The sequence below is a fragment of the Haemaphysalis longicornis genome, unplaced genomic scaffold (assembly GCF_048455015.1).
Source record: "Haemaphysalis longicornis isolate Haplotype H1 unplaced genomic scaffold, Haemaphysalis longicornis Haplotype H1 scaffold_8, whole genome shotgun sequence".
Lineage (NCBI taxonomy): Eukaryota > Metazoa > Arthropoda > Arachnida > Ixodida > Ixodidae > Haemaphysalis > Haemaphysalis longicornis.
The window spans coordinates 20,112,960-20,135,292 of NW_027526445.1; the positions used below are offsets into that span (position 1 = coordinate 20,112,960).

The following is a 22,333-nucleotide window of genomic DNA, read 5'->3' on the forward strand; positions in this document are numbered from 1 at the left end:
TTTTTCATCTCTTTCTATGACCCACCACAACCTCCCCTTTGCTTTCTGAGGTTTTCTTGACTGCCAAGCCTTATTTTCTGTCTTATTTCACGGAGCCCCTCATTTCCCATTTTCTGATTCGCTACATGCTTACCGAGGGCCTCTGTTCTGGCAGTCTTGGTGCCAAAGGGAGCTTAAGAGGGTTCAACGCTGGTCGACCACCCTCGACATGTCGTAGACACTCGAGTCACGGCCCGGGGGTTAAAAAGAAGGTACCCTTCACCCCGAGTGGTCCGAGCGGCGCAGGCTACCACCCCCAAGTGCAGGAAACAAAAATGCCTTAACATAAATACACGAGAAAGTGATGGGGAAACAGCCTTGCCGGTAGCGTAGTGGTTATCGCACCAGACCGGTATTCTGGAGGTCGTGGGTTCGGATCCCACCCGGCGGGCATTTGTTCACCACTTTCTTTTCGACTCAAAATATTTTTCATCTCTTTCTATGACCCACCACAACCTCCCCTTTGCTTTCCGAGGTTTTCTTGACTGCCAAGCCTTATTTTCTGTCTTATTTCACGGAGCCCCTCATTTCCCATTTTCTGATTCGCTACATGCTTAGCGAGGGCCCCTGTTCTGGCAGTCTTGGTGCCAAAGGGAGCTTAAGAGGGTTCAACGCTGGTCGACCACTCTCGACATGTCGTAGACACTCGAGTCACGGCCCGGGGGTTAAAAAGAAGGTACCCTTCACCCCGAGTGGTCCGAGTGGCGCAGGCTACCACCCCCAAGTGCAGGAAACACAAATACCTTAACATAAATACACGAGAAAGTGATGGGGAAACAGCCCCGCCGGTAGCCTAGTGGTTATCGCACCAGACCAGTATTCTGGAGGTCGCATGTTCGGATCCCACCCGGCGGGCATTTTTTCACCACTTGCTTTTCGACTCAAAAAATTCTTCATCTCTTTCTATGACCCACCACAACCTCCCCTTTGCTTTCCAAGGTTTTTTTTTACTACCTACCCCTATTTTCTGTCTTATTTCATGGAGCCCCTCATTTCCCATTTTTTGATTCGCTACATGCTTAGCGAGGGCCTCTGTTTGGGCAGTCTTGGTGCCAAAGGGAGCTTAAGAAGGTTCAACACTGGTCGACCACTCTCGACATGTCGTAGACACTCGAGTCACGGCCTGGGGGTTAAAAAGAAGGTCCCCTTCACCCCGAGTGGTCCGAGTGGCGCAGGCTACCACCCCCAAGTGCAGGAAACAAAAATACCTTAACATAAATACCCCAGAAAGTGATTTGGGAAACAGCCCCGCCGGTAGCGTAGTGGTTATCGCACCAAACCGGTATTCTGGAGGTCGTGGGTTCGGATCCCACCCGGCGGGCATTTTTTCACCACTTTCTTTCGACTCAAAAAAATTCTTCATCTCTTTCTATGACCAACCACAACCTCCGCTTTGCTTTCCGAGGTTTTCTTGACTGCCAACCCTTATTTTCTGTCTTATTTCACGGAGCGACTCATTTCCCATTTTCGGATTCGCTACATGCTTATGGAGGGCCTCTGTTCTGGCAGTCTGGGTGCCAAAGGGAGCTTAAGAGGGTTCAACGCTGGTCGACCACTCTCGACATGTCGTAGACACTCGAGTCACGGCCCGGGGATTAAAAAAAAGGTTCCCTTCACCCCGACTGGTGCGAGTGGCGCTGGCTACCACCCCCAAGTGCAGGAAACAAAAATACCTTAACATAAATACCCGAGAAAGTGCTGGGGAAACAGAACCGTCAGTAGCGTAGTGGTTATCGCACCAGACCGGTATTCTGGAGGTCGTGGGTTCGGATCCCACCCAGCGGGCATTTGTTCACCACTTTCTTTTCGACTCAAAATATTTTTCATCTCTTTCTATGACCCACCACAACCTCCCCTTTGCTTTCTGAGGTTTTCTTGACTGCCAAGCCTTATTTTCTGTCTTATTTCACGGAGCCCCTCATTTCCCATTTTCTGATTCGCTACATGCTTACCGAGGGCCTCTGTTCTGGCAGTCTTGGTGCCAAAGGGAGCTTAAGAGGGTTCAACGCTGGTCGACCACCCTCGACATGTCGTAGACACTCGAGTCACGGCCCGGGGGTTAAAAAGAAGGTACCCTTCACCCCGAGTGGTCCGAGTGGCGCAGGCTACCACCCCCAAGTGCAGGAAACAAAAATGCCTTAACATAAATACACGAGAAAGTGATGGGGAAACAGCCTTGCCGGTAGCGTAGTGGTTATATCACCAGACCGGTATTCTGGAGGTCGCGTGTTCGGATCCCACACGGCGGGCATTTTTTCACCACTTGCTTTTCGACTCAAAAAATTCTTCATCTCTTTCTATGACCCACCACAACCTCCCATTTGCTTTCCGAGGTTTTCTTGACTGCCAAGCCTTATTTTCTGTCTTATTTCACGGAGCCCCTCATTTCCCATTTTCTGATTCGCTACATGCTTAGCGAGGGCCCCTGTTCTGGCAGTCTTGGTGCCAAAGGGAGCTTAAGAGGGTTCAACGCTGGTCGACCACTCTCGACATGTCGTAGACACTCGAGTCACGGCCCGGGGAATAAAAAGAAGGTTCCCTTCACCCCGACTGGTGCGAGTGGTGCTGGTACCACCCCCAAGTGCAGGAAACAAAAATACCTTAACATAAATACCCCAGAAAGTGCTGGGGAAACAGCCCCGCCAGTAGCGTAGTGGTTATCGCACCAGACCGGTATTCTGGAGGTCGTGGGTTCGGATCCCACCCGGCGGGCATTTGTTCACCACTTTCTTTTCGACTCAAAATATTTTTCATCTCTTTCTATGACCCACCACAACCTCCCCTTTGCTTTCCGAGGTTTTCTTGACTGCCAAGCCTTATTTTCTGTCTTATTTCACGGAGCCCCTCATTTCCCATTTTCTGATTCGCTACATGCTTAGCGAGGGCCCCTGTTCTGGCAGTCTTGGTGCCAAAGGGAGCTTAAGAGGGTTCAACGCTGGTCGACCACTCTCGACATGTCGTAGACACTCGAGTCACGGCCCGGGGGTTAAAAAGAAGGTACCCTTCACCCCGAGTGGTCCGAGTGGCGCAGGCTACCACCCCCAAGTGCAGGAAACACAAATACCTTAACATAAATACACGAGAAAGTGATGGGGAAACAGCCCCGCCGGTAGCCTAGTGGTTATCGCACCAGACCAGTATTCTGGAGGTCGCATGTTCGGATCCCACCCGGCGGGCATTTTTTCACCACTTGCTTTTCGACTCAAAAAATTCTTCATCTCTTTCTATGACCCACCACAACCTCCCCTTTGCTTTCCAAGGTTTTTTTTTACTTCCAACCCCTATTTTCTGTCTTATTTCATGGAGCCCCTCATTTCCCATTTTTTGATTCGCTACATGCTTAGCGAGGGCCTCTGTTTGGGCAGTCTTGGTGCCAAAGGGAGCTTAAGAAGGTTCAACACTGGTCGACCACTCTCGACATGTCCTAGACACTCGAGTCACGGCCTGGGGGTTAAAAAGAAGGTCCCCTGCACCCCGAGTGGTCTGACTGGCGCAGGCTACCACCCCCAAGTGCAGGAAACAAAAATACCTTAGCATAAATTCCCGAGAAAGTGATGGGAAACAGCCCCGCCGGTAGCGTAGTGGTTATCGCGCCAGACCGGTATTCTGGAGGTCGTGGGATCGGATCCCACCCGGCGGGCATTTGTTCACCACTTTCTTTTTGACTCAAAAAATTTTCATCTCTTTCTATGACCCACCACAACCTCCGCTTTGCTTTCCGAGGTTTTCTTGACTGCCAACCCTTATTTTCTGTCTTATTTCACGGAGCCACTCATTTCCCATTTTCTGATTCGCTACATGCTTAGCGAGGGCCTCTGTTCTGGCAGTCTTGGTGCCAAAGGGAGCTTAAGAGGGTTCAACGCTGGTCGACCACTCTCGACATGTCGTAGACACTCGAGTCACGGCCCGGGAGTTAAAAAGAAGGTCCCCTTCACCCCGAGCAGTCCGAATGGCGCTGGTTACCACCCCCAAGTGCAGGAAACAAAAATACTTTAACATAAATACCGAGAAAGTGCTGGGGAAACAGCCCCGCTGGTAGCGTAGTGGTTATCGCACCAGACCAGTATTCTGGAGGTCGTGGGTTCGGATGCCACCCGGCGGGCATTTGTTTACCACTTTCTTTTCGACTCAAAAAATTCTTCATCTCTTTCTATGACCCACCACAACCTCCCCTTTGCTTTCCGAGGTTTTCTTGACTGCCAAGCCTTATTTTCTGTCTTATTTCACGTAGCCCCTCATTTCCCATTTTCTGATTCGCTACATGCTTAGCGAGGGCCCCTGTTCTGGCAGTCTTGGTGCCAAAGGGAGCTTAAGAGGGTTCAACGCTGGTCGACCACTCTCGACATGTCAAAGACACTCGAGTCATGGCCCGGGGAATAAAAAGAAGGTTCCCTTCACCCCGACTGGTGCGAGTGGTGCTGATACCACCCCCAAGTGCAGGAAACAAAAATACCTTAACATAAATACCCCAGAAAGTGCTGGGGAAACAGCCCCGTCAGTAGCATAGTGGTTATCGCACCAGACCGGCATTCTGGAGGTCTTGGGTTCGGATCCCACCCGGCGGGCATTTGTTCACCACTTTCTTTTCGACTCAAAATATTTTTCATCTCTTTCTATGACCCACCACAACCTCCCCTTTGCTTTCCGAGGTTTTCTTGACTGCCAACCCTCATTTTCTGTCTTTAATCACGGAGCCCCTCATTTCCCATTTTCTGATTCGCTACATGCTTACCGAGGGCCTCTGTTCTGGCAGTCTTGGTGCCAAAGGGAGCTTAAGAGGGTTCAACGCTGGTCGACACCCCCGACATGTCGTAGACACTCGAGTCACGGCCCGGGGGTTAAAAAGAAGGTACCCTTCACCCCGTGTGGTCCGAGTGGCGCAGGCTACCACCCCCAAGTGCAGGAAACACAAATACCTTAACATAAATACACGAGAAAGTGATGGGGAAACAGCCCCGCCGGTAGCCTAGTGGTTATCGCACGAGACCAGTATTCTGGAGGTCGCATGTTCGGATCCCACCCGGCGGGCATTTTTTCACCACTTGCTTTTCGACTCAAAAAATTCTTCATCTCTTTCTATGACCCACCACAACCTCCCCTTAGCTTTCCAAGGTTTTTTGACTTCCAACCCCTATTTTCTGTCTTATTTCATGGAGCCCCTCATTTCCCATTTTTTGATTCGCTACATGCTTAGCGAGGGCCTCGGTTTGCGCAGTCTTGGTGCCAAAGGGAGCTTAAGAAGGTTCAACACTGGTCGACCACTCTCGACATGTCGTAGACACTCGAGTCACGGCCTGGGGGTTAAAAAGAAGGTCCCCTTCACCCCGAGTGGTCCGAGTGGCGCAGGCTACCACCCCCAAGTGCAGGAAACAAAAATACCTTAACATAAATACCCCAGAAAGTGATTGGGAAACAGCCCCGCCGGTAGCGTAGTGGTTATCGCACCAGACCGGTATTCTGGAGGTCGTGGGTTCGGATCCCACCCGGCGGGCATTTTTTCACCACTTTCTTTCGACTCAAAAAAATTCTTCATCTCTTTCTATGACCAACCACAACCTCCGCTTTGCTTTCCGAGGTTTTCTTGACTGCCAACCCTTATTTTCTGTCTTATTTCACGGAGCGACTCATTTCCCATTTTCGGATTCGCTACATGCTTATGGAGGGCCTCTGTTCTGGCAGTCTGGGTGCCAAAGGGAGCTTAAGAGGGTTTAACGCTGGTCGAACACTCTCGACATGTCGTAGACACTCGAGTCACGGCCCGGGGGTTAAAAAGAAGGTCCCCTTCACCCCGAGCGGTCCGAATGGCGCTGGTTACAACCCCCAAGTGCAGGAAACAAAAATACTTTAACATAAATACCCGAGAAAGTGCTGGGGAAACAGCCCCGCTGGTAGCGTAGTGGTTATCGCACCAGACCGGTATTCTGGAGGTCGTGGGTTCAGATCCCACCCGGCGGGCATTTGTTCACCACTTTCTTTTCGACTCAAAAAATTCTTCATCTCTTTCTATGACCCACCACAACCTCCCCTTTGCTTTCCGAGGTTTTTTTGACTGCCAACCCTTATTTTCTGTCTTATTTCACGGATCCTCTCATTTCCCATTTTCTTATTCGCTACATGCTTAGCGAGGGCCTCTGTTCTTGCAGTCTTGGTGCCAAAGTGAGCTTAAGAGGGTTCAACGCTGGTAGACCACTCTCGACATGTCGTAGACACTCGAGTCACGGCCCGGGGATTAAAAAAAAGGTTCCCTTCACCCCGACTGGTGCGAGTGGCGCTGGCTACCACCCCCAAGTGCAGGAAACAAAAATACCTTAACATAAATACCCGAGAAAGTGCTGGGGAAACAGAACCGTCAGTAGCGTAGTGGTTATCGCACCAGACCGGTATTCTGGAGGTCGTGGGTTCGGATCCCACCCGGCGGGCATTTTTTCACCACTTTCTTTCGACTCAAAAAAATTCTTCATCTCTTTCTATGACCCACCACAACCTCCCCTTTGCTTTCCGAGGTTTTCTTGACTGCCAAGCCTTATTTTCTGTCTTATTTCACGGAGCCCCTCATTTCCCATTTTCTGATTCGCTACATGCTTAGCGAGGGCCCCGGTTCTGGCAGTCTTGGTGCCAAAGGGAGCTTAAGAGGGTTCAACGCTGGTCGACCACTCTCGACATGTCGTAGACACTCGAGTCACGGCCCGGGGAATAAAAAGAAGGTTCCCTTCACCCCGACTGGTGCGAGTGGTGCTGGTACCACCCCCAAGTGCAGGAAACAAAAATACCTTAACATAAATACCCCAGAAAGTGCTGGGGAAACAGCCCCGTCAGTAGCGTAGTGGTTATCGCACCAGACCGGTATTCTGGAGGGTGTTGGGTTCGGATCCCACCCGGCGGGCATTTGTTCACCACTTTCTTTTCGACTCAAAATATTTTTCATCTCTTTCTATGACCCACCACAACCTCCCCTTTGCTTTCTGAGGTTTTCTTTACTGCCAAGCCTTATTTTCTGTCTTATTTCACGGAGCGCCTCATTTCCCATTTTCTGATTCGCTACATGCTTACCGAGGGCCTCTGTTCTGGCAGTCTTGGTGCCAAAGGGAGCTTAAGAGGGTTCAACGCTGGTCGACCACCCTCGACATGTCGTAGACACTCGAGTCACGGCCCGGGGGTTAAAAAGAAGGTACCCTTCACCCCGAGTGGTCCGAGTGGCGCAGGCTACCACCCCCAAGTGCAGGAAACAAAAATGCTTTAACATAAATACACGAGAAAGTGATAAGGAAACAGCCTTGCCGGTAGCGTAGTGGTTATAGCACCAGACCGGTATTCTGGAGGTCGCGTGTTCGGATCCCACACGGCGGGCATTTTTTCACCACTTGCTTTTCGACTCAAAAAATTCTTCATCTCTTTCTATGACCCACCACAACCTCCCCTTTGCTTTCCGAGGTTTTCTTGACTGCCAAGCCTTATTTTCTGTCTTATTTCACGGAGCCCCTCATTTCCCATTTTCTGATTCGCTACATGCTTAGCGAGGGCCCCTGTTCTGGCAGTCTTGGTGCCAAAGGGAGCTTAAGAGGGTTCAACGCTGGTCGACCACTCTCGACATGTCGTAGACACTCGAGTCACGGCCCGGGGAATAAAAAGAAGGTTCCCTTCACCCCGACTGTTGCGAGTGGTGCTGATACCACCCCCAAGTGCAGGAAACAAAAATACCTTAACATAAATACCCCAGAAAGTGCTGGGGAAACAGCCCCGTCAGTAGCATAGTGGTTATCGCACCAGACCGGTATTCTGGAGGTCGTGGGTTCGGATCCCACCCAGCGGGCATTTGTTCACCACTTTCTTTTCGACTCAAAATATTTTTCATCTCTTTCTATGACCCACCACAACCTCCCCTTTGCTTTCCGAGGTTTTCTTGACTGCCAACCCTCATTTTCTGTCTTTATTCACGGAGCCCCTCATTTCCCATTTTCTGATTCGCTACATGCTTACCGAGGGCCTCTGTTCTGGCAGTCTTGGTGCCAAAGGGAGCTTAAGAGGGTTCAACGCTGGTCGACCACCCTCGACATGTCGTAGACACTCGAGTCACAGCCCGGGGGTTAAAAAGAAGGTACCCTTCACCCCCAGTGGTCTGAGTGGCGCAGGCTACCACCCCCAAGTGCAGGAAACACAAATACCTTAACATAAATACACGAGAAAGTGATGGGGAAACAGCCCCGCCGGTAGCCTAGTGGTTATCGCACCAGACCAGTATTCTGGAGGTCGCATGTTCGGATCCCACCCGGCGGGCATTTTTTCACCACTTGCTTTTCGACTAAAAAAATTCTTCATCTCTTTCTATGACCCACACAACCTCCCCTTTGCTTTCCAAGGTTTTTTTGACTTCCAACCCCTATTTTCTGTCTTATTTCATGGAGCCCCTCATTTCCCATTTTTTGATTCGCTACATGCTTAGCGAGGGCCTCTGTTTGGGCAGTCTTGGTGCCACAGGGAGCTTAAGAAGGTTCAACACTGGTCGACCACTCTCGACATGTCGTAGACACTCGAGTCACGGCCTGGGAGTTAAAAAGAACGTCCCCTTCACCCCGAGTGGTCCGAGTGGCGCAGGCTACCACCCCCAAGTGCAGGAAACAAAAATACCTTAACATAAATACCCCAGAAAGTGATTGGGAAACAGCCCCGCCGGTAGCGTAGTGGTTATCGCACCAAACCGGTATTCTGGAGGTCGTGGGTTCGGATCCCACCCGGCGGGCATTTTTTCACCACTTTCTTTCGACTCAAAAAAATTCATCTCTTTCTATGACCAACCACAACCTCCGCTTTGCTTTCCGAGGTTTTCTTGACTGCCAACCCTTATTTTCTGTCTTATTTCACGGAGCGACTCATTTCCCATTTTCGGATTCGCTACATGCTTATGGAGGGCCTCTGTTATGGCAGTCTGGGTGCCAAAGGGAGCTTAAGAGGGTTTAACGCTGGTTGAACACTCTCGACATGTCGTAGACACTCGAGTCACGGCCCGGGGGTTAAAAAGAAGGTCCCCTTCACCCCGAGCGGTCCGAATGGCGCTGGTTACAACCCCCAAGTGCAGGAAACAAAAATACTTTACCATAAATACCCGAGAAAGTGCTGGGGAAACAGCCCCGCTGGTAGCGTAGTGGTTATCGCACCAGACCGGTATTCTGGAGGTCGTGGGTTCGGATCCCACCCGGCGGGCATTTGTTCACCACTTTCTTTTCGACTCAAAAAATTCTTCATCTCTTTCTATGACCCACCACAACCTCCCCTTTGCTTTCCGAGGTTTTTTTGACTGCCAACCCTTATTTTCTGTCTTATTTCACGGATCCTCTCATTTTCCATTTTCTTATTCGCTACATGCTTAGCGAGGGCCTCTGTTCTTGCAGTCTTGGTGCCAAAGGGAGCTTAAGAGGGTTCAACGCTGGTCGACCACTCTCGACATGTCGTAGACACTCGAGTCACGGCCCGGGGATTAAAAAAAAGGTTCCCTTCACCCCGACTGGTGCGAGTGGCGCTGGCTACCACCCCCAAGTGCAGGAAACAAAAATGCCTTAACATAAATACACGAGAAAGTGATGGGGAAACAGCCTTGCCGGTAGCGTAGTGGTTATAGCACCAGACCGGTATTCTGGAGGTCGCGTGTTCGGATCCCACACGGCGGGCATTTTTTCACCACTTGCTTTTCGACTCAAAAAATTTTTCATCTCTTTCTATGACCCACCACAACCTCCCCTTTGCTTTCCGAGGTTTTCTTGACTGCCAAGCCTTATTTTCTGTCTTATTTCACGGAGCCCCTCATTTCCCATTTTCTGATTCGCTACATGCTTAGCGAGGGCCCCTGTTCTGGCAGTCTTGGTGCCAAAGGGAGCTTAAGAGGGTTCAACGCTGGTCGACCACTCTCGACATGTCGTAGACACTCGAGTCACGGCCCGGGGAATAAAAAGAAGGTTCCCTTCACCCCGACTGGTGCGAGTGGTGCTGGTACCACCCCCAAGTGCAGGAAACAAAAATACCTTAACATAAATACCCCAGAAAGTGCTGGGGAAACAGCCCCGTCAGTAGCTTAGTGGTTATCGCACCAGACCGGTATTCTGGAGGTCGTGGGTTCCGATCCCACCCGGCGGGCATTTGTTCACCACTTTCTTTTCGACTCAAAATATTTTTCATATCTTTCTATGACCCACCACAACCTCCCCTTTGCTTTCCGAGGTTTTCTTGACTGCCAACCCTTATTTTCTGTCTTTATTCACGGAGCCCCTCATTTCCCATTTTCTGATTCGCTACATGCTTACTGAGGGCCTCTGTTCTGGCAGTCTTGGTGCCAAAGCGAGCTTAAGAGGGTTCAACGCTGGTCGACCACCCTCGACATGTCGTAGACACTCGAGTCACGGCCCGGTGGTTAAAAAGAAGGTACCCTTCACCCCGAGTGGTCCGAGTGGCGCAGGCTACCACCCCCAAGTGCAGGAAACACAAATACCTTAACATAAATACATGAGAAAGTGATGGGGAAACAGCCCCGCCGGTAGCGTAGTAGTTATCGCACCAGACCAGTATTCTGGAGGTCGCATGTTCGGATCCCACCCGGCGGGCATTTTTTCACCACTTGCTTTTCGACTCAAAAAATTCTTCATCTCTTTCTATGACCCCCCACAACCTCCCCTTTGCTTTCCAAGGTTTTTTTGACTTCCAACCCCTATTTTCTGTCTTATTTCATGGAGCCACTCATTTCCCATTTTTTGATTCGCTACATGCTTAGCGAGGGCCTCTGTTTGGGCAGTCTTGGTGCCAAAGGGAGCTTAAGAAGGTTAAACACTGGTCGACCACTCTCGACATGTCGTAGACACTCGAGTCACGGCCTGGGGGTTAAAAAGAAGGTCCCCTTCACCCCGAGTGGTCCGAGTGGCGCAGGCTACCACCCCACAGTGCAGGAAACAAAAATACCTTAACATAAATACCCCAGAAAGTGATTGGGAAACAGCCCCGCCGGTAGCGTAGTGGTTATCGCACCAGACCGGTATTCTGGAGGTCGTGGGTTCGGATCCCACCCGGCGGGCATTTTTTCACCACTTTCTTTCGACTCAAAAAAATTCTTCATCTCTTTCTATGACCAACCACAACCTCCGCTTTGCTTTCCGAGGTTTTCTTGACTGCCAACCCTTATTTTCTGTCTTATTTCACGGAGCCACTCATTTCCCATTTTCGGATTCGCTACATGCTTATGGAGGGCCTCTGTTCTGGCAGTCTGGGTGCCAAAGGGAGCTTAAGAGGGTTTAACGCTGGTCGAACACTCTCGACATGTCGTAGACACTCGAGTCACGGCCCGGGGGTTAAAAAGAAGGTCCCCTTCACCCCGAGCGGTCCGAATGGCGCTGGTTACAACCCCCAAGTGCAGGAAACAAAAATACTTTAGCATAAATACCCGAGAAAGTGCTGGGGAAACAGCCCCGCTGGTAGCGTAGTGGTTATCGCACCAGACCGGTATTCTGGAGGTCGTGGGTTCGGATCCCACCCGGCGGGCATTTGTTCACCACTTTCTTTTCGACTCAAAAAATTCTTCATCTCTTTCTATGACCCACCACAACCTCCCCTTTGCTTTCCGAGGTTTTTTTGACTGCCAACCCTTATTTTCTGTCTTATTTCACGGATCCTCTCATTTCCCATTTTCTTATTCGCTACATGCTTAGCGAGGGCCTCTGTTCTGGCAGTCTTGGTGCCAAAGGGAGCTTAAGAGGGTTCAACGCTGGTCGACCACTCTTGACATGTCGTAGACACTCGAGTCACGGCCCGGGGATTAAAAAAAAGGTTCCCTTCACCCCGACTGGTGCGAGTGGCGCTGGCTACCACCCCCAAGTGCAGGAAACAAAAATACCTTAACATAAATACCCGAGAAAGTGCTGGGGAAACAGAACCGTCAGTAGCGTAGTGGTTATCGCACCAGACCGGTGTTTTGGAGGTCGTGGGTTCGGATCCCACCCGGCGGGCATTTGTTCACCACTTCCTTTTCGACTCAAAATATTTTTCATCTCTTTCGATGACCCACCACAACCTCCCCTTTGCTTTCCGTGGTTTTCTTGACTGCCGACCCTTATTTTCTGTCTTATTTCACGGAGCCCCTCATTTCCCATTTTCTGATTCGCTACATGCTTACCGAGGGCCTCTGTTCGGGCAGTCTTGGTGCCAAAGCGAGCTTAAGAGAGTTCAACGCTGGTCGACCACCCTCGACATGTCGTAGACACTCGAGTCACGGCCCGGGGGTTAAAAGGAAGGTCCCCTTCACACCGAGTTGTCCGAGTGGCGCAGGCTACCACCCCCAAGTGCAGGAAACAAAAATTCCTTAACATTAATACCCGAGAAAATGCTGGGGAAACAGCCCCGTCAGTAGCGTAGTGGTTATCGCACCAGACCGGTATTCTGGAGGTCGTGGGTTCGGATCCCACCCGGCGGGCATTTGTTCACCACTTTCTTTTCGACTCAAAATATTTTTCATCTCTTTCTATGACCCACCACAACCTCCCCTTTGCTTTCTGAGGTTTTCTTGACTGCCAACCCTTATTTTCTGTCTTATTTCACGGAGCCACTCATTTCCCATTTTCTGATTCGCCACATGCTTAGCGAGGGACCTTGTTCTGGCAGTCTTGGTGCCAAAGGGAGCTTCAGAGGGTTCAACGCTGGTCGACCACTCTCGACATGTCGTAGACACTCGAGTCACGGCCCGGGGGTTACAAAGAAGGTCCCCTGCACCCCGAGTGGTCTGAATGGCGCAGGCTACCACCCCCAAGTGCAGGAAACAAAAATACCTTAACATAAATACTCGAGAAAGTGATGGGAAAAAGCCCCGCCGGTAGCGTAGTGGTTATCGCGCCAGACCGGTATTCTGGAGGTCGTGGGATCGGATCCCACCCGGCGGGCATTTGTTCACCACTTTCTTTTTGACTCAAAAAATTTTTCATCTCTTTCTATGACCCACCACAACCTCCGCTTTGCTTTCCGAGGTTTTCTTGACTGCCAACCCTTATTTTCTGTCTTATTTCACGGAGCCACTCATTTCCCATTTTCTGATTCGCTACATGCTTAGCGAGGGCCTCTGTTCTGGCAGTCTTGGTGCCAAAGGGAGCTTAAGAGGGTTCAACGCTGGTCGACCACTCTCGACATGTCGTAGACACTCGAGTCACGGCCCGGGAGTTAAAAAGAAGGTCCCCTTCACCCCGAGCGGTCTGAATGGCGCTGGTTACCACCCCCAAGTGCAGGAAACAAAAATACTTTAACATAAATACCGAGAAAGTGCTGGGGAAACAGCCCCGCTGGTAGCGTAGTGGTTATCGCACCAGACCAGTATTCTGGAGGTCGTGGGTTCGGATGCCACCCGGCGGGTATTTGTTCACCACTTTCTTTTCGACTCAAAAAATTCTTCATCTCTTTCTATGACCCACCACAACCTCCCCTTTGCTTTCCGAGGTTTTCTTGACTGCCAAGCCTTATTTTCTGTCTTATTTCACGGAGCCCCTCATTTCCCATTTTCTGATTCGCTACATGCTTAGCGAGGGTCCCTGTTCTGGCAGTCTTGGTGCCAAAGGGAGCTTAAGAGGGTTCAACGCTGGTCGACCACTCTCGACATGTCGTAGACACTCGAGTCACGTCCCGGGGATTAAAAAGAAGGTTCCCTTCACCCCGACTGGTGGGAGTGGCGCTGGTACCACCCCCAAGTGCAGGAAACAAAAATACCTTAACATAAATACCCCAGAAAGTGCTGGGGAAACAGCCCCGTCAGTAGCGTAGTGGTTATCGCACCAGACCGTTATTCTGGAGGTCGTGGGTTCGGATCCCACCCGGCGGGCATTTTTTCACCACTTTCTTTCGACTCAAAAATTTCTTCATCTCTTTCTATGACCCACCACAACCTCCGCTTTGCTTTCCGAGGTTTTCTTGACTGCCAAGCCTTATTTTCTGTCTTATTTCACGGAGCCACTCATTTCCCATTTTCGGATTCGCTACATGCTTATGGAGGGCCTCTGTTCTGGCAGTCTGGGTGCCAAAGGGAGCTTAAGAGGGGTTAACGCTGGTCGAACACTCTCGACATGTCGTAGACACTCGAGTCACGGCCCGGGGGTTAAAAAGAAGGTTCCCTTCACCCCGACTGGTGCAAGTGGTGGTGGCTACCACCCCCAAGTGCCGGAAACAAAAATACCTTAACATAAATACCCGAGAAAGTGCTGGGGAAACAGCCCCGTCAGTAGCGTAGTGGTTATCACCCCAGACCGGTATTCCGGAGGTCGTGGGTTCGAATCCCACCCGGCTGGCATTTGTTCACCACTTTCTTTTCGACTCAAAATATTTTTCATCTCTTTCTATGACCCACCACAACCTCTCCGTTGCTTTCCGAGGTTTTCTTGACTGCCAACCCTTATTTTCTGTCTTATTTCACGGAGCCCCTCATTTCCCATTTTCTGATTCGCTACATGTTTACCGAGGGCCTCTGTTCTGGCATTCTTGGTGCCAAAGGGAGCTTAAGAGGGTTCAACGCTGGTCGACCACCCTCGACATGTCGTAGACAGTGGAGTCACGGCACGGGGGTTAAAAATAAGGTCCCCTTCACCCCGAGCGGTCGGAATGGCGCTGGTTACCACCCCCAAGTGCAGGAAACAGAAATACTTTAACATAAATACCCGAGAAAGTGCTGGGGAAACAGCCCCGCTGGCAGCGTAGTGGTTATCGCACTAGACCGCTATTCTGGAGGTCGTGGGTTCGGATTCCACCCGGCGGGCATTTGTTGACCACTTTCTTTTCGACTCAAAAAATTTTTCATCTTTTTCTATGACCCACCACAACCTCCCCTTTGCTTTCCGAGGTTTTCTTCACAGCCAACCCTTATTTTGTGTCTTATTTTACGGAACCCCTCATTTCCCATTTTCTGATTCGCTACATGCTTAGCGAGGGCCTCTGTTCTGGTAGTCTTGGTGCCAAAGGGAGCGTAAGAGGGTTCAACGCTGGTCGACCACTCTCGACGTGTCGTAGACACTCGAGTCACGGCCCGGGGGTTAAAAAAAAGGTTCCCTTCACCCCGACTGGTGCGAGTGGCGCTGGCTACCACCCCCAAGTGCAGGAAACAAAAATACCTTAACATAAATACCCGAGAAAGTGCTGGGGAAACAGCCCCGTCTGTAGCGTAGTGGTTATCGCACCAGACCGGTGTTCTGGAGGTCGTGGGTTCGGATCCCACACGGCGGGCATTTGTTCACCACTTCCTTTTCGACTCAAAATATTTTTCATCTCTTTCGATGACCCACCACAACCTCCCCTTTGCTTTCCGTGGTTTTCTTGACTGCCGACCCTTATTTTCTGTCTTATTTCACGGAGCCCCTCATTTCCCATTTTCTGATTCGCTACATGCTTACCGAGGGCCTCTGTTCTGGCAGTCTTGGTGCCAAAGGGAGCTTAAGAGAGTTCAACGCTGGTCGACCACCCTCGACATGTCGTAGTAACTCGAGTCACGGCCCGGGGGTTAAAAAGAAGGTCCCCTTCACACCGAGTTGTCCGAGTAGCGCAGGCTACCACCCCAAGTGCAGGAAACAAACATTCCTTAACATTATTACCCGAGAAAATGCTGGGGAAACAGCCCCGCCGGTAGCGTAGTGGTTATAGCACCAGACCGGTATTCTGGAGGTCGCGTGTTCGGATCCCACACGGCGGGCATTTTTTCACCACTTGCTTTTCGACTCAAAAAATTCATCTCTTTCTATGACCCACCACAACCTCCCCTTTGCTTTCCGAGGTTTTTTTTACTGCCAACCCTTATTTTCGGTCTTATTTCACGGAGCCCCTCATTTCCCATTTTCTGATTCGCTACATGCTTACCGAGGGCCTCTGTTCTGGCAGTCTTGGTGCCAAAGGGAGCTTAAGAGAGTTCAACGCTGGTCGACCACTCTCGACATGTCGTAGACACTCGAGTCACGGCCCGGGAGTTAAAAAGAAGGTCCCCTTCACCCCGAGCAGTCCGAATGGCGCTGGTTACCACCCCCAAGTGCAGGAAACAAAAATACTTTAACATAAATACCGAGAAAGTGCTGGGGAAACAGCCCCGCTGGTAGCGTAGTGGTTATCGCACCAGACCAGTATTCTGGAGGTCATGGGTTCGGATGCCACCCGGCGGGCATTTGTTTACCACTTTCTTTTCGACTCAAAAAATTCTTCATCTCTTTCTATGACCCACCACAACCTCCCCTTTGCTTTCCGAGGTTTTCTTGACTGCCAAGCCTTATTTTCTGTCTTATTTCACGGAGCCCCTCATTTCCCATTTTCTGATTCGCTACATGCTTAGCGAGGGTCCCTGTTCTGGCAGTCTTGGTGCCAAAGGGAGCTTAAGAGGGTTCAACGCTGGTCGACCACTCTCGACATGTCGTAGACACTCGAGTCACGTCCCGGGGATTAAAAAGAAGGTTCCCTTCACCCCGACTGGTGGGAGTGGCGCTGGTACCACCCCCAAGTGCAGGAAACAAAAATACCTTAACATAAATACCCCAGAAAGTGCTGGGGAAACAGCCCCGTCAGTAGCGTAGTGGTTATCGCACCAGACCGTTATTCTGGAGGTCGTGGGTTCGGATCCCACCCGGCGGGCATTTTTTCACCACTTTCTTTCGACTCAAAAATTTCTTCATCTCTTTCTATGACCCACCACAACCTCCGCTTTGCTTTCCGAGGTTTTCTTGACTGCCAAGCCTTATTTTCTGTCTTATTTCACGGAGCCACTCATTTCCCATTTTCGGATTCGCTACATGCTTATGGAGGGCCTCTGTTCTGGCAGTCTGGGTGCCAAAGGGAGCTTAAGAGGGGTTAACGCTGGTCGAACACTCTCGACATGTCGTAGACACTCGAGTCACGGCCCGGGGGTTAAAAAGAAGGTTCCCTTCACCCCGACTGGTGCAAGTGGTGGTGGCTACCACCCCCAAGTGCCGGAAACAAAAATACCTTAACATAAATACCCGAGAAAGTGCTGGGGAAACAGCCCCGTCAGTAGCGTAGTGGTTATCACCCCAGACCGGTATTCTTGAGGTCGTGGGTTCGAATCCCACCCGGCTGGCATTTGTTCACCACTTTCTTTTCGACTCAAAATATTTTTCATCTCTTTCTATGACCCACCACAACCTCTCCGTTGCTTTCCGAGGTTTTCTTGACTGCCAACCCTTATTTTCTGTCTTATTTCACGGAGCCCCTCATTTCCCATTTTCTGATTCGCTACATGTTTACCGAGGGCCTCTGTTCTGGCATTCTTGGTGCCAAAGGGAGCTTAAGAGGGTTCAACGCTGGTCGACCACCCTCGACATGTCGTAGACAGTGGAGTCACGGCACGGGGGTTAAAAATAAGGTCCCCTTCACCCCGAGCGGTCGGAATGGCGCTGGTTACCACCCCCAAGTGCAGGAAACAGAAATACTTTAACATAAATACCCGAGAAAGTGCTGGGGAAACAGCCCCGCTGGCAGCGTAGTGGTTATCGCACTAGACCGCTATTCTGGAGGTCGTGGGTTCGGATTCCACCCGGCGGGCATTTGTTGACCACTTTCTTTTCGACTCAAAAAATTTTTCATCTTTTTCTATGACCCACCACAACCTCCCCTTTGCTTTCCGAGGTTTTCTTCACAGCCAACCCTTATTTTGTGTCTTATTTTACGGAACCCCTCATTTCCCATTTTCTGATTCGCTACATGCTTAGCGAGGGCCTCTGTTCTGGTAGTCTTGGTGCCAAAGGGAGCGTAAGAGGGTTCAACGCTGGTCGACCACTCTCGACGTGTCGTAGACACTCGAGTCACGGCCCGGGGGTTAAAAAAAAGGTTCCCTTCACCCCGACTGGTGCGAGTGGCGCTGGCTACCACCCCCAAGTGCAGGAAACAAAAATACCTTAACATAAATACCCGAGAAAGTGCTGGGGAAACAGCCCCGTCTGTAGCGTAGTGGTTATCGCACCAGACCGGTGTTCTGGAGGTCGTGGGTTCGGATCCCACACGGCGGGCATTTGTTCACCACTTCCTTTTCGACTCAAAATATTTTTCATCTCTTTCGATGACCCACCACAACCTCCCCTTTGCTTTCCGTGGTTTTCTTGACTGCCGACCCTTATTTTCTGTCTTATTTCACGGAGCCCCTCATTTCCCATTTTCTGATTCGCTACATGCTTACCGAGGGCCTCTGTTCTGGCAGTCTTGGTGCCAAAGGGAGCTTAAGAGAGTTCAACGCTGGTCGACCACCCTCGACATGTCGTAGTAACTCGAGTCACGGCCCGGGGGTTAAAAAGAAGGTCCCCTTCACACCGAGTTGTCCGAGTAGCGCAGGCTACCACCCCAAGTGCAGGAAACAAACATTCCTTAACATTATTACCCGAGAAAATGCTGGGGAAACAGCCCCGCCGGTAGCGTAGTGGTTATAGCACCAGACCGGTATTCTGGAGGTCGCGTGTTCGGATCCCACACGGCGGGCATTTTTTCACCACTTGCTTTTCGACTAAAAAAATTCTTCATCTCTTTCTATGACCCACCACAACCTCCCCTTTGCTTTCCGAGGTTTTTTTTACTGCCAACCCTTATTTTCGGTCTTATTTCACGGAGCCCCTCATTTCCCATTTTCTGATTCGCTACATGCTTACCGAGGGCCTCTGTTCTGGCAGTCTTGGTGCCAAAGGGAGCTTAAGAGAGTTCAACGCTGGTCGACCACTCTCGACATGTCGTAGACACTCGAGTCACGGCCCGGGAGTTAAAAAGAAGGTCCCCTTCACCCCGAGCAGTCCGAATGGCGCTGGTTACCACCCCCAAGTGCAGGAAACAAAAATACTTTAACATAAATACCGAGAAAGTGCTGGGGAAACAGCCCCGCTGGTAGCGTAGTGGTTATCGCACCAGACCAGTATTCTGGAGGTCATGGGTTCGGATGCCACCCGGCGGGCATTTGTTTACCACTTTCTTTTCGACTCAAAAAATTCTTCATCTCTTTCTATGACCCACCACAACCTCCCCTTTGCTTTCCGAGGTTTTCTTGACTGCCAAGCCTTATTTTCTGTCTTATTTCACGGAGCCCCTCATTTCCCATTTTCTGATTCGCTACATGCTTAGCGAGGGCCCCTGTTCTGGCAGTCTTGGTGCCAAAGGGAGCTTAAGAGGGTTCAACGCTGGTCGACCACTCTCGACATGTCGTAGACACTCGAGTCACGGCCCGGGGAATAAAAAGAAGGTTCCCTTCACCCCGACTGGTGCGAGTGGTGCTGGTACCACCCCCAAGTGCAGGAAACAAAAATACCTTAACATAAATACCCCAGAAAGTGCTGGGGAAACAGCCCCGTCAGTAGCATAGTGGTTATCGCACCAGACCGGTATTCTGGAGGTCGTGGGTTCGGATCCCACCCGGCGGGCATTTGTTCACCACTTTCTTTTCGACTCAAAATATTTTTCATCTCTTTCTATGACCCACCACAACCTCCCCTTTGCTTTCCGAGGTTTTCTTGACTGCCAACCCTTATTTTCTGTCTTTATTCACGGAGCCCCTCATTTCCCATTTTCTGATTCGCTACATGCTTAACGAGGGCCTCTGTTCTGGCAGTCTTGGTGCCAAAAGGAGCTTAAGAGGGTTCAACGCTGGTCGACCACCCTCGACATGTCGTAGACACTCGAGTCACGGCCCGGGGGTTAAAAAGAAGGTACCCTTCACCCCGAGTGGTCCGAGTGGCGCAGGCTACCACCCCCAAGTGCAGGAAACACAAATACCTTAACATAAATACACGAGAAAGTGATGGGGATACAGCCCCGCCGGTAGCGTAGTGGTTATCGCACCAGACCAGTATTCTGGAGGTCGCATGTTCGGATCCCACCCGGCGGGCATTTTTTCACCACTTGCTTTTCGACTCAAAAAATTCTTCATCTCTTTCTATGACCCACCACAACCTCCCCTTTGCTTTCCAAGGTTTTTTTGACTTCCAACCCCTATTTTCTGTCTTATTTCATGGAGCCCTCATTTCCCATTTTTTGATTCGCTACATGCTTAGCGAGGGCCTCTGTTTGGGCAGTCTTGGTGCCAAAGGGAGCTTAAGAAGGTTCAACACTGGTCGACCACTCTCGACATGTCGTAGACACTCGAGTCACGGCCTGGGGGTTAAAAAGAAGGTCCCCTTCACCCCGAGTGGTCCGAGTGGCGCAGGCTACCACCCCCAAGTGCAGGAAACAAAAATACCTTAACATAAATACCCCAGAAAGTGATTGGGAAACAGCCCCGCCGGTAGCGTAGTGGTTATCGCACCAGACCGGTATTCTGGAGGTCGTGGGTTCGGATCCCACCCGGCGGGCATTTTTTCACCACTTTCTTTCGACTCAAAAAAATTCTTCATCTCTTTCTATGACCAACCACAACCTCCGCTTTCCTTTCCGAGGTTTTCTTGAATGCCAACCCTTATTTTCTGTCTTATTTCACGGAGCGACTCATTTCCCATTTTCGGATTCGCTACATGCTTATGGAGGGCCTCTGTTCTGGCAGTCTGGGTGCCAAAGGGAGCTTAAGAGGGTTTAACGCTAGTCGAACACTCTCGACATGTCGTAGACACTCGAGTCACGGCCCGGGGGTTAAAAAGAAGGTCCCCTTCACCCCGAGCGGTCCGAATGGCGCTGGTTACAACCCCCAAGTGCAGGAAACAAAAATACTTTAACATAAATACCCGAGAAAGTGCTGGGAAAACAGCCCCGCTGGTAGCGTAGTGGTTATCGCACCAGACCGGTATTCTGGAGGTCGTGGGTTCGGATCCCACCCGGCGGGCTTTTGTTCACCACTTTCTTTTCGACTCAAAAAATTCTTCATCTCTTTCTATGACCCACCACAACCTCCCCTTTGCTTTCCGATGTTTTTTTGACTGCCAACCCTTATTTTCTGTCCTATTTCACGGATCCTCTCATTTCCCATTTTCTTATTCGCTACATGCTTAGCGAGGGCCTCTGTTCTTGCAGTCTTGGTGCCAAAGGGAGCTTAAGAGGGTTCAACACTGGTCGACCACTCTCGACATGTCGTAGACACTCGAGTCACGGCCCGGGCATTAAAAAAAAGGTTCCCTCCACCCCGACTGGTGCGAGTGGCGCTGGCTACCACCCCCAAGTGCAGGAAACAAAAATACCTTAACATAAATACCCGAGAAAGTGCTGGGGAAACAGCCCCGTCAGTAGCGTAGTGGTTATCGCACCAGACCGGTGTTCTGGAGGTCGTGGGGTCGGATCCCACCCGGCGGGCATTTGTTCACCACTTCCTTTTCGACTCAAAATATTTTTCATCTCTTTCGATGACCCACCACAACCTCCGCTTTGCTTTCCGAGGTTTTCTTGACTGCCAACCCTTATTTTGTGTCTTATTTCACGGAGCCCCTCATTTCCCATTTTCTGATTCACTACATGCTTACCGAGGGCCTCTGTTCTGGCAGTCTTGGTGCCAAAGGGAGCTTAAGAGAGTTCAACGCTGGTCGACCACCCTCGACATGTCGTAGACACTCGAGTCACGGCCCGGGGGTTAAAAAGAAGGTCCCCTTCACACCGAGTGGTCCGAGTGGCGCAGGCTACCACCCCCAAGTGCAGGAAACAAAAATTCCTTAACAATATTACTCGAGAAAATGCTGGGGAAACAGCCCCGTCAGTAGCGTAGTGGTTATCGCACCAGACCGGTATTCTGGATTTCGTGGGTTCGGATCCCACCCGGCGGGCATTTGTTCACCACTTTCTTTTCGACTCAAAACATTTTTCATCTCTTTCTATGACCCACCACAACCTCCCCTTTGCTTTCCCAGGTTTTCTTGACTGCCAAGCCTTATTTTCTGTCTTATTTCACGGAGCCCCTCATTTCCCATTTTCCGATTCGCTACATGCTTACCGAGGGCCTCTGTTCTGGCAGTCTTGGTGCCAAAGGGAGCTTAAGAGGGTTCAACGCTGGTCGACCACCCTCGACATGTCGTAGACACTCGAGTCACGGCCCGGGGGTTAAAAAGAAGGTACCCTTCACCCCGAGTGGTCCGAGTGGCGCAAGGTACCACCCCCAAGTGCAGGAAACAAAAATACCTTAACATAAATACACGAGAAAGTGATGGGGAAACAGCCCCGCCGGTAGCGTAGTGGTTATAGCACCAGACCGGTATTCTGGAGGTCGCGTGTTCGGATCCCACACGGCGGGCATTTTTTCACCACTTGCTTTTCGACTAAAAAAATTCTTCATCTCTTTCTATGACCCACCACAACCTCCCCTTTGCTTTCCGAGGTTTTTTTACTGCCAACCTTTATTTTCGGTCTTATT

At 50.7% G+C, this 22,333-nt stretch overlaps 7 non-coding genes across 7 annotated transcripts; all 7 read left to right on the top strand.

Annotated features, from left to right (window-relative positions):
* The first annotated feature begins 4,068 nt into the window (after positions 1 to 4,068).
* Trnat-agu (transfer RNA threonine (anticodon AGU)) lies at positions 4,069 to 4,141 on the top strand. The gene has a single exon. It is a non-coding gene; the product is annotated as a tRNA-Thr (tRNA).
* Positions 4,142 to 5,457: 1,316 nt separating this feature from the next.
* Positions 5,458 to 5,530, top strand: Trnat-ggu (transfer RNA threonine (anticodon GGU)). The gene has a single exon. It is a non-coding gene; the product is annotated as a tRNA-Thr (tRNA).
* Positions 5,531 to 11,019: 5,489 nt separating this feature from the next.
* Positions 11,020 to 11,092, top strand: Trnat-ggu (transfer RNA threonine (anticodon GGU)). Its single transcript has one exon. It is a non-coding gene; the product is annotated as a tRNA-Thr (tRNA).
* Positions 11,093 to 13,337: 2,245 nt separating this feature from the next.
* Positions 13,338 to 13,410, top strand: Trnat-agu (transfer RNA threonine (anticodon AGU)). The gene has a single exon. It is a non-coding gene; the product is annotated as a tRNA-Thr (tRNA).
* A 390-nt stretch (positions 13,411 to 13,800) lies between these two features.
* Positions 13,801 to 13,873, top strand: Trnan-guu (transfer RNA asparagine (anticodon GUU)). Its single transcript has one exon. It is a non-coding gene; the product is annotated as a tRNA-Asn (tRNA).
* A 2,704-nt stretch (positions 13,874 to 16,577) lies between these two features.
* Positions 16,578 to 16,650, top strand: Trnan-guu (transfer RNA asparagine (anticodon GUU)). The gene has a single exon. It is a non-coding gene; the product is annotated as a tRNA-Asn (tRNA).
* A 3,634-nt stretch (positions 16,651 to 20,284) lies between these two features.
* Trnat-ggu (transfer RNA threonine (anticodon GGU)) lies at positions 20,285 to 20,357 on the top strand. The gene has a single exon. It is a non-coding gene; the product is annotated as a tRNA-Thr (tRNA).
* Positions 20,358 to 22,333: the final 1,976 nt, after the last annotated feature.